The 10566-nt window shown below is 42.6% G+C and overlaps 1 long non-coding RNA gene across 1 annotated transcript; it reads left to right on the plus strand.

The window, feature by feature from the left end:
• Window positions 1–9677: 9677 nt before the first annotated feature.
• Window positions 9678–10366, plus strand: LOC123440717. The gene is made up of 2 exons (XR_006630353.1): window positions 9678–10010; window positions 10104–10366. It is a non-coding gene; the product is annotated as an uncharacterized LOC123440717 (long non-coding RNA).
• Window positions 10367–10566: the final 200 nt, after the last annotated feature.

Below are 10566 nucleotides of genomic sequence, written 5' to 3' on the forward strand. Positions count from 1 at the left end.
CATAAGTATTGTGCCGTGAAGTGTAGTAACAGTCCATAAAGCGGTAAATATCAATATAAAAGCATGATGCAAAATGGACGTATCAACTCCCCCAAGCTTAGACCTCGTTTGTCCTCAAACGGAAGCCGAGATCAATAAATATGCCCACATGTTTAGAAAGAGGTGTCGAAAGAACAAAATACGGACATGCAGGCATCATGATCATAATTAGAACAGCAATATCGTCATATAATCTCTTATGCTAAAGTGATAATTCCATCACAAAGTAAAGTATGGATCAAGGACCTTATTGAGAATTAGCGACCAATAGCCTATAGTCATTGAAGCAATTGCAATTTATCATAACATCGGAAAGGGTCGAATAAGAGCTTGTAAAGCAAATCCACATACTCAATTACCCTTTTGTCTTCTACAATTGCTAAAACTCACGTGGTACTCATGAGATCAAAGTTTCACTTGGACACAGAGAAAGATAGGGGCTCATAGTTTCACCTTCCAACTACTTACCTCAAGGGACAATTTTTAAGGTGCGTGGATTAATTTTCCTTTTTTGCATGTGTGCTCGGAACTTTATTAATCTGATTCCTTTTTCACAGCCACTGAAACCTGACCCTTTGCATTTCTTGGTGCATTTGCGGCCATATGCATCGGTATACATCAAGAAGAAGAAGGAACAATCTGGGGTACGGCATTACTATTTTTAATTGTATTTCTCCATCCCCAAGGTTGTATCCATTCATATTTTAAATTCCAACTGCATTATGTGCACGGATATTCTATAATAGATTTAGCAATATTGGTGGCAAGATGGTCATATGACACAATAAATGTGTCATGGGATTACTAGAACTCCGCAACACAATTTTATCCTTTTCTCATCTCTTAGGAGCCCTCTTGAGTCTTGATAAGGCTGCTCGTAATAGCTAGTATCATAACTTAGTATCATGCATACGGTACTAATGTATGATACTACATTCGTAATGCATAGTATCATCAATCATCTTATTTATTATTCCCTTCGTTCCTTGATATAAGGTGTATAGATTATTGAGAAAAAATCCAAAATATAAGGTGTATTGCATTGCACCACTCGGTTGGATATTTGTTTTAGGGATTTTATTACATTTCCTTATATCACGCAAGCTCCTCTATTTTCTGATGTCATTTAGTCAGGTGTAATCTCACCCAAAACTTATGAAATTTCCCCTCCACGTGCGTTCTTTAATTTCCGTGCCAAAAACTATACACCCTATATTTAGGAATGGAGGAGTACCATGCATGATACATTGTAGCATAACATTTATTATGATAGAGTATCATAATATGATACTCAACCCTCTTTTTCTTTATTTAATTCTATGTCACCTCAGCAAAATTGTCTAGTTGACATGTGTGATACTATATATGATACTTTCATTACGACCAGCGTAACACTGCACAACCACCTGAAGAAACGAGTTGCCGTGAGAACACACAAGAAACTGGGATTTGTTTAATTTCTTCTTCTTCCTGATCACAGAAAGGATAACCAGCAGGATGCGGCAGACCACAATTAGGGTGTGTTTCGTTGGAGGGATAGGCTAGGGTGGTTGTGGGTATCCCCAACCAGGTGGCTGGGGATATCCTTTTTTTTGTTTGGTTGTAAGGGTAGGGTTATCCTTTTTTCTGTTTGGTTGGGAGGATGGATTCTCCCGCGCCGGCCGCCTCCCGCGCCGGTTGCGCCGGCTGCCTCCCGCGTCGGCCGCCCTCCCGCGCCGGCCGCGCCGGCCGCCCCAGAGTGGTTGCCACCGCCCGCCCGTTTTTGGCGGTTGGCCACATCCTTTTTTTTGAGAATATTCCCAGCATCTGGTTAACTCTGTCCCTCCTCGCCCCAGATCCAAACGCATGGCAACCACAGAAAAAAGTGGTTATCCCTGTCCCTGGGAGGATATCCCTCCAACCAAACATACCCTTAGATAACCAATCAGCTGTCCAGCAGCGGTTCTTGGCAGCCAACCAGATGAAAAATTTCCAGGGCACAAAGTCGATGGATCCTAGAAAGTAAGCATTGTAGGCCGACTTACTGGTATAGGAGCTTGATTGAATTAGGCGCCATCTGTGCTGATCCAGCACATCATGGTGTAAGACAAGGTTGTCAACCATATCCCATGTTTGAAGATACTCGACAATAACTTGCACAATTAATGCTCCCTTAATGTCACCGGCCCATCTCTGATTGGCAAGAGCTTGAGCCACCGTTCATTGATTAATGTCTCGTTTGGGAATTAAAGAGAACACATTAGGATCCAACTCTGCCACTGTTTTACCTTGCAACCAGCTAGCGGTCACACGGGAACTTGGTTGTCTCACCGTTGCCAATAATGGATTCAACAACCACTCCAAATAAGGCTCAGGCATTGCATGGATCCTAAATTGGCAACCAGCCCAAGGCCGAGCTGGTTTGCCCCTTTATCATATATAATCCTCTTGAAGTTCAGTTGTAAAAATGATGTGTTCTTTTTCTTCTTCTTTGACTTACTCTTGTATTCTCTAACGTATCATTTATCCCTTTAAAATTCAACTAAAATGGAAACCTATACTTTCAAAAGATGGTAATCTATTGGTCATGCTGCTTTTGTACGCGGCCTTATAATCTGTAACTTATATTGTTGTTACCATCTTAGGATCACTAATTTTTTACTTGTTGGTGCTTTAGCACTTTTAACTTGGTCACCTTCTAGTCTGTATTAACTAGGGAAGTGTTTTCTCCAGTATTATACAGCTAAAGAACAAGTACGTCTGCATGAAGAGTAAAGAGTTTGATAATTATTTGGCTACATGCACATGGGATCATGCTCTGGACTTCTGTTCTTTCATGGTAGAACATCATATTCTGTTGTTGGAAACCTTCCACTATATGGATCCACACATCTACTCCGTATCTATTAATTGCTTTATGCATTGTTTGTATGCTAACTTTTTCAGGAATGTGCTCGTAGAGACGATGAGAATGGTCAGTTTGCAAAACTGGACACCAGTCTTGCCAAATTGTCCTTTGAGGTGCTTGTTCCTTAGCAGCATTCCTTGGTCAATTTGCACTCTTCTATTTCTATTTTTGATGATTATGTTACAAAGTATTCTCGTACACATTTTTGCTCTTTTATAGCGAATGACCAATATTGTTAAGCGGGAACACGAAATAAATTCTTACACTCAGAGCATGAGAGCTCTCCTTCTTAATGATAAGGTATGAAAACCTACTTTTTATCTTCAACTTAACTTTTCAGAGAGGTTACATGTAATCTTTTCTCCCTGGTGATGCTTGTCCTTTTTGATGGAGGGCTCTACTTTCTTAATAATAATTTAATGCAATTCTTCCAGGGAAAGAAGAACTTTAGACTTTCTGCATCATGCTGAATTTCCAGTTTGTTTGGTTTTCCAAGACAAGATTTCTGTAATAATTTTGAATATCTTGATTATCCAAAAAAAAGTACAATATCCTTAATTGTGTTATAGTATGTGGATTGCACTAGCCCTTTCCATCAGTTCGGATTTTTGATTGCGTTGGCTACTGCATGAAACTTAACATGGTATCAGAGCTAAGGTCTTGAGTTCAAGTCCTGATTTTCGTAATTTATTAAAAAATGCTTGTAGCCCCCCTTTGTGTCCATGTAGAGCCTCTTGAGTCATACGTGAGTACCGCGCGCCGTCGCTTTTTTTTTTGGTTGCACGTGTTGACTTGTCTTCTCCGTCACACGTGGGAGGGGGTGTTATAGTATGTGGATTGCACTAACCCTTTTCACCAGTTCGAACTTTTGGTTGTGTTAGCTAGTGCATGAAGCTTAACAAATTGAACTGTAGATTGACATTGATCTGTTTCAATTATGCTCAGTTGAACCATATATTTACATTGAAAACTTCCAGGTGAAAGGTCAACTTATAAGTTTGATGAATCTGCTGGATGAAGAAGGCTTTTTCAATATCGGTGATGATTCTATTGATTGGGTACTCTTCTTATTAATAATACTATATTTTAGTTCCACATTTCGTATCATGATCATATATTTTTTACTTTTGAAGGATAAGGAATCGTTTATGAAATTAGTGGAGAAATTTAATGCATTGACTGACCATTGCTTTGATGGATGTCATGCAATCCAAGCAATAATGTTATAGTTGTTTTGCTATCTCTATTGTCTCATATTACATGGCTGATTGGGCTCCATTGTTTTTCTCGAATATCAGGATCTTCAAAAATTCCTACCAAGAAAGGATGATGATACATGTCATGACGCTGTTAAAATGGTAGGCCTCCTCCTAAAGATCAACTTTTAACTCATTTCGTTCATGGAAATTTTCCTCCGTTAAATATACAATTATTGATGTTCAACTTTTGACAGGTTGATTATGCAAACGAGGCATGGAAGGCAAATCTTCATCATGTATGTTGAAGTATATATCTTGCAATAACTTTGCGACTTGTCACTTGTGTTATCGTGTTCATTATTTTGGTTCTTCAGTTTTGTAGGAACACAAGGCATTATGAACATGAATACCAGGGCCGGGCCGGCAAAATCCCGGGCCCTGTGCAAAACGAAAAAATAGGGCCCTATCTCACAAAAATATGAACTAACGAGCAATTATAATGTATATATGTTTCGCGAATTTTTTATATAATATATATAAAATAATATCTTACATTAAAAATTGGACATATAAAAAAGTCATACCTATGCAACTCCCGATTGCTATTTATTTGAACATCCTAATTCTTGCAGTGTTCTTTGAAATAAAATCTTTAATGATATCCGCGTAATCAATCTTCTTCAAGACTTCACTCTCAAATGCTATTGTGGCCAAATCATTGAGTCTTTGGTGTGTCATAGTAGTACGCATATAGGACTTCAATAGTTTTAATTTAGAAAAACTTCTTTCTGCAGATGCAACTGTCACAGGAATGGTCAACATAACTCTATATGCAATACTTGCATTGGGAAAACAATCATGCCGCTTTAAAAAATTCAGAATTTCAACAGGTCCGATATTTTCTTTTGGCATGAAATTTTGAAGAAACTTCAACTCAACAAATAGTTCATTGGCATCAATATCAGATTGTTTATCCTTCATAAGGGAAGCCTTTATAAGATTTATTAATTAAATTTTGTTCTTTCACTTTTCTCTTGCGCTTATAGGCATCGGACCGTTGTTTTTCCATGATGACTCAAATCTATATTATTGAAACACAAGATTTAAAAGATGAATACAATGAAATTAAAGTTATACAGTAGCATATATCAATTGAAGATCATGCATCAATGTTTGGCACTTGCACGAACTGTCTAACTCACCTAGTTTTGGGTCCTGCACGGATGAACCGGGATCGATCCGACGAGACGACGAGTCTCGCTGGCGACCTGAATCGCATCGTGGGATCGATCTGATGCGTGATGAACAGATGAAGTGATCAGTGATGATGCAAACGACGGAGGCGACGAGCCGACGAGATATTCTTTTCTTACCGAAATATAGATGGAAGCGCTACTCGTACATGTGCACGCACGGCGTCAACAACAGAGACGAGCTGCTCTCGCTGGCGATGCGAGGTGGACGGCGCGTATCGTCTACAGATCGATGGGGAGTTGGGGACGTCTATAGAATCTGTCGATCGATGTAGACATGCAGTACAGATCGTTGGGATCACATCATCATGCAATCAACACATCACCAGGCCTGGCCATAACGTTTCGTAGACGGAGGGAGACCTGCGCAGTACGCAACTGACCTACAGGCCACAGGCCAGGTCGCTCCAGGCAACGGGCCACTGGCCCACGCGCCCAGCGGCCAGCTGCTCGAGGCGCCCACGGCGCGCGAAGACGAGCCATAACTCCCAGTCGCCCACGACCGCACGAGGTCGAGTCGTTTTTCTAAATACAACTATATCTATATGCTATACTATATATATTTTTTGGGACCCTCCAAAATCGTGGACCCTGTGCGGGCTGCACATGTGGCATCACTGTGGGTCCGGACCTGATGAATACTATGCCATGCTTAGACAGCCTCTTAAAAAGGTGAGTGTTGTCTCTAATCCTTGTGCAGCGTACTTGGAAATTTTGCTTGTACGAAAATACGAATTGTATCATGTAAGCTGCCACATAACGAATCTGATGCCACGTCGCAGCCACTTCTATATCCATCACAACCTCTGCTTCCTGCTTCACCACCCTATTTTTTCACATTTGTTTACTACCGATCAAACAGCCTAGGGACAAACTGTTGGAGGGTAGGAGCATCTACAACCAAAACTTACAAATCCGACCCCTCAAACGTTCAATGACCAGGCGTGTTCGTTTTGAACCCTAATTTTTCATCCACGCAGCTGCGTCTTTCATATTTTTTCTCATATATCCGGTCATTTCCACGTGATTGGTGAAGAAGAAGAGAGAGAGAGAAAATGAATAAAGAAAAAAGAAAAGGTGGTCCTGGATGGGTTCGCGTCCTATGTGACGGACTGACCTGGCGTGTCTGGACGTGTCCACGAGCCCTCATACCGTCTTCATATTTGAGATAGATTTAAGGGGTGTCGGTCAGTCCGGACGTTTGAGATGGATATGAGGGGTCCGGCTGAATCAATTTTTTGTGACCGCTCAGTGACCGGGCAAGCTACCCGGACATTTGAGGCGGGTTTAAGGGGTCCGATTGTAGATGCTCTAAGATGTCGGGGTGAGGATAAGGTGTGGTGGATTTGAATAGGAGAAAAAAAAATTGTACTCGCTTGTTTCAAAATGCTAGGCGATCATGCATTTTGAGATCCAACATTGACAAAAGGACAAGGACAACAATATGTTGGCCAAAGTTGAATATCATAGGGGTCTTGTATGTTAAAACGAATGTGACATGGATGAAAAGGGTGCAGGTCTACAAGATCTCGAAATAGTGGCAAGAAGATTGGGGTATTTTTTTAAGCGGTGAAAATTTCTTGTGTTGAAATCTGATATTTCTAAGAGTTGAAATTACTGGTCTTCATCTGTTTAATTATTTATCTACGCTGTACCTTCTTGTACAGGTGTTTAAATTGGGAGATTTGTAGAAACAGGAAATGATTAGGTCCACTTAATCGGATCGCCTCCACCTAATCGGATCGTGTCGATTGCTGATATCGGATTATAAGGAAATCAAATCCAGCAAAAAGCTCAGGGGCAGAAGATGCAAGTAGTTTCGCATAGTAGACGTTTTTTGGCTACAGTTGTTCAAGAGCATCTTTTTCATATGGATGTTATCATGCTGGTTTGGGACAGATGGAAATATGTTGCTATGTGATGTACTTCGGACAAGTTGAACCTGACAGTAGCAAAAACTCTTTCCTCTGCGGTGCGACCTCTTGTGCAGCATTTCTTATACATTTAGAGTAGAAGCAGTGCTTCTTATTCTTAACAATACTGGAAATGAGGAAAAAGATACTCCTATTAAATGGCAATGGCTAGCGTTTGTTTTGTTTTCCTGTGGGCGGTGGAGTACTCACTCCGTTGAGTGAAATGCATAAAACCACCACAGTATATGTGATTGTAAAAACCACCTTTTTCGTTAATAGTGGCAAAAAACTACGTATTTTTTCTATGATTTTCCTGACTGATGGGGTTTGTCATCAGGCCGAGTTGGGTTTTTTCCATATAGACATGTTGACTAAGTCTGTCTTCCCTCGTGGGGCATAGAGAAGAGGAGATGCACGCCACATGGAGGTGGGCGGACAAATTCACTGTTATGACACACGAGACGTAAATAATTTACAGAACAAACTCGTTTCAAAAAGATTTCACGATTTAACCTTTTTTAGAAGGAAAAAGCTAACCATCAGCCGGTGGATTATAATAGCCGCATCAGCCACCTCTCCCGTAAGACACGCGTCCAAGTGACTATGCGGTTCTGCAACAAAGACTATGTTTCTGAAACATATACGATGGTGCAGTGGTCTACTATAGATTTATGTTCTGACCATCCGACCGCCGCCAGCCACCCATGCCTCCCATGAACGTTGCAAAAAAATTCCACAACTTGACCTTTGTTGTAAAAATTCCTGAAACATGACCTTTGTTGCAAAAAGATTCTTCCGCAAAAGTACCTATGTTGCAGAAAGACGAAGAAAAAAAACCCTGCAACAAGCAAATTGTTTCTGAAACTCGACCGTTGTTTCAGGAATTAACGGGTTCAAAGTTTATTTCTTGCAACAAAGCGAAAGTTTCTGCAACTCAGTCATCGTTTCAGGAATTATGGGGTGCCTGACCGAAGCAGATCCGACGACTACGTGTAGATCGAACGACCCTCCTTTTTAAAAACGCCGTAAGCCGTGGCGTTGCATGTCAACATTGAAACGCCATACTATTGCGACGTTTCCGGCCTTCATTGAAACGCCGGGGCCGGTGTAACGTGGCGTTTACTGCTCCCCTCAAAAGGCCAAGGTGGCTGGCGTTTCTTAGGCTTTCGGTGCTAGCTTTTCACAGAATTTCTTCGCTGTTGGGCGCCGCTGGGCAGCTGCATGCCATGCGCCTGCTTCTGCAGCTGCATGCGTGCTCTCTCTCTCTCTCTTCCTGCTGCTACTGCCTTGCTACATGTTGTGCGGCTGCATCGGTCCGCGCATGGTATGGCCGGCTGTGCATGCACACATCCAGCTTAGCTAGACCGACCGAGTGCATGCCATGTGTGTGTGAAGGGATGCCAGGGGTGAGAGGCAGTGTGAGTGAGTGAGTAAGAGAGATGCATGCTACAGCAGCTTTGTATTATCAAAACATTTTTATCAGCCTGTCACATGCATTGGCTTCTTTTAACTTATTTCCTGTCATTGTTGATCCGTGCATGCAGTCGCATAAATAAATTTGGGCTCCGCTGGGCAGCTGCATGCCATGCGCCTGCTTCTGCAGCTGCATGCCATGAGCCGGTCGACAGGACGATACCCAATCCATCCCTTCTCGCGTACGTACGTGCAATAACTTTGGGGCACTTGATGGATGCATCGGCCACTGTCCGGCCATGTCCCCCTGCTTGTTCCGGTTGACCGCCACGGACAAGCACACACATCCAAAATTTTCTACAGCGCACCGCATGCATCTAGCAGTAGCAACAACTCATATACTACTAGCTTATGTGGGTGGAAACGCCATGGTTAATGGCGTTTGCCGCCTGGATGGCAACGCCAATGACATTGGCGTTTTGACCTGGCGGCAACGCCAACTACATTGACGTTTTGACCTGGGCTGCAACGCGAGTTAGACTGACGTTTGAATGTAGATCAGAAACGTTATGGTAGAGTGGCGTTTCTACGTGCAGTAACAACGTTGCGGGTTGTAGCGTTTTTAAAAGGGTCAGATCGTGAAATAGTTTCATACATAGTTTATTTTGTGTTATAGTTTTAGACTAAGGTAGAATAGTGAAAAAAATTGAGGTGGGCGTCGAGGAGGTCACGGCCTTGTCCCGTCGGGAACAGCGAATCGACACCAGCTCTGACACCGGGAGGAAGGCGTTGCTCTCTCTGGTACCCGCTTCTTGATTGGGAGGTGGGACCTTGGGTGCTCCTCCCCACGCCCGTTGTGTCCTCTAGCCAGGCGACACATATGGCAGAACAACACCTGCTCCAATAATGGTTTCTACGGGAGCTTCTACGCTCGACGCGGCACACTTCGGCATGTCGTACCACACTTCGGCATGTCGTAATGAATTGATACAAATGGTCATAGTTTTGCAAGTCGGTGCCAACTCTAAGCATTGATTGTGTATCTTGCCGAGCAGCTCCACGTGATAGGTGACACATTGGCCTACCCGCACATCCCGCTCCATTGACTAGGAGGAAGCCAACTCCGTCGTTCTAACTGGTTGGGCCGGGTCAGACCGAGCCACCCGCCGCACTCTCCCTTGTTTCGCTGCCTCGCCCTCGTCTCTCCCAATCGCCGCCGCTCGCAACGCAGTTCAAGGATGAGAGCAGCGATGACTTCTCGAGCCTGCAGGACATCGGCTCCTCCTCCGATGACATGCAGTACCAGGTAAGTGGTAGAGCTAGGGTTAGGGTTTCTGATTGAGGGATTTGGGGATTTGGTTTTTTGATTTGGCGTTTTTGGTTTATCTTGGTCCTGTAGATTCCTGCTAGCATTAAAGACCAAGACTACATGGGCATCGAGACGGGATCTCGGGATCTTTGTGTGGGGCATCGGCTGCCAGCTCACTGTCGTGTAGCATTTGAAGGATTTGAGACGGCAAGAGGTTTCTAGTTTGTGTTCGGCCTGTAAGAATGATGCACATATTTTGTTATTTGTATTAAAATTGGTAGTAACTTTTATAGGCATTTGCTTAGGCCCTGTTTGGAACCATTCAGATTATATAATCCAGTTTTTATAATTTATTCTGTCTCCAAACATGACAGCTTATGGTGTAGATTATGAAAACTAGATGGATAGATTATTAAAAACTCATAATCTACTCTATACCAGCTAAAATTAGATTATGGATTGCTAATGACCCATTACCCTTGTAAAGTTGGAGATAATTACATGCCTACCACCGTCACCCTCCTTTTAAAAAAAAACAGAGGGCGGACAGGTC

Source organism: Hordeum vulgare, chromosome 3H (assembly GCF_904849725.1).
Source record: "Hordeum vulgare subsp. vulgare chromosome 3H, MorexV3_pseudomolecules_assembly, whole genome shotgun sequence".
In the NCBI taxonomy this organism is placed as follows: domain Eukaryota; kingdom Viridiplantae; phylum Streptophyta; class Magnoliopsida; order Poales; family Poaceae; genus Hordeum; species Hordeum vulgare.